The sequence below is a fragment of the Tachyglossus aculeatus genome, chromosome 9 (assembly GCF_015852505.1).
Source record: "Tachyglossus aculeatus isolate mTacAcu1 chromosome 9, mTacAcu1.pri, whole genome shotgun sequence".
In the NCBI taxonomy this organism is placed as follows: Eukaryota; Metazoa; Chordata; class Mammalia; order Monotremata; family Tachyglossidae; genus Tachyglossus; species Tachyglossus aculeatus.
The window spans coordinates 32,751,054-32,752,588 of NC_052074.1; the positions used below are offsets into that span (position 1 = coordinate 32,751,054).

Here is a 1,535-nt window from a genome sequence, read left to right on the forward strand (position 1 = left end):
TGTGACCTGTGTTTGAGTGGTCCTAGTGAATTTTAGGCCTCCCTAGAGAAGCAGCAGAATTTCCCTCAGCCTGCCCTATAAACGGAGGTATTGCCTAAATCTCGGGAAATGGACACATGTACCCAATCACCCAAAATGAAAGCTAATAAGGCAACTCTCTGTACAGACTTCTCCGCTACCCAGGATGAATCAGTGCAGCTTTAGGCTCAGAGAGTTTTCGTCTTCACTAGACAAAGCAGGGGAGTCATTCACTAGTCATAACTAATCAGGTTATTTTCCTATCAACCAGTGTTTATTTATTGAGCACTAACTCTATGCAAAACACTACTCTAAGTGCTTGGATGACTAATAATTATGTAATAGTAATAATAATAATGGCATTTGTTAAGCACTTCTTGGGCACTGGGGTAGATACAAGTTAATAATAATAATAATGTTGGTATTTGATGAGTGCTCACTATGTGTAAAGCACTGTTCTAAGCACTGGAAAGAAGTACTCAGGTCCAACCGAGATTTGAACTCGGATCACTGGATTCAGAGTCCAGAGTGCTAACCATTACACCATGGGGCCAATGCTAAAGTTAATCAGGTCAGACACAGTCCCTGTCCCACATGGGGCTCACAGTCTTAATCCCCATTTTACAGATGAGGTCACTGAGGCCCAGAGAAGTGAAGTGACTTGCCCAAGGTCACACAGCAGATAGGTGGCAGATCCGGGACTAGAACCCAAGTCCGTCTTGACTCCAGGCCCATGGTCTACCCACTAAGCCACGCCACTTCTACAATACAAAGACTTGGTTGACACATTCCATGTCCACGAGGAGCTTACCCAAAATGAAAGCTAATAAGATGGTTCTCTTTACAGACTGATCTGTTGCCTGGGATGAATCCCTGCAGCTTTGTTAAATTATATGAGCTAAACACAGTACACCTGTGTAGGAATTGGGCTCATTGAGTTTTAGTCCTTACTAGACAAATCAGGGGAGTCATCCACTAGTGATAACTAATCAGCGTATTTTCCGAGTCCTCCTCTTAGCTTCTGCTGGTCCCAATTTCTACATATATGAATTGGGAATCATAATGCATCACACCATTTAGAGGAAAGGGATTATCAAATGGCGCAGGATTACTAAAAGAAAAATCTAAAATGCTTATGAACAACCATGGGGTCGACTGTTTTATTAAAATCAAGATACCACTTCCCTCATTGGACTATGAAATCCCATTTTAGAAACATCTAGGCAGCAAGAATTCACTCTCACCCTTTAAACCTGTCGTCTTGCAATGGGACTCATTATTTTAGAAATATGAGCATTTTAAAGACATTTGCTGCAATTCCCAATCACAACTTTGCGCTTCTTTTATTAAAGCAGCCAAATTGAACTGGAGTTAAAAGTCTGCTTTTTCTTGACACCCAGCTCTGAGATTTTAACGGTGCATGTGTTAAATGTGATGCCTCTTTTCATTATTCTTGTTAGGAACTCTTTTTTTTCCCTTTGGAATTCCTATTATGTTGAACAATAAGCTGGAGAATC

The 1,535-nt window shown here is 41.0% G+C and overlaps 1 non-coding gene across 1 annotated transcript; it reads right to left on the bottom strand.

Annotated features, from left to right (window-relative positions):
* Window positions 1-499: 499 nt before the first annotated feature.
* Window positions 500-571, bottom strand: TRNAQ-CUG. Its single transcript has one exon. It is a non-coding gene; the product is annotated as a tRNA-Gln (tRNA).
* Window positions 572-1,535: the final 964 nt, after the last annotated feature.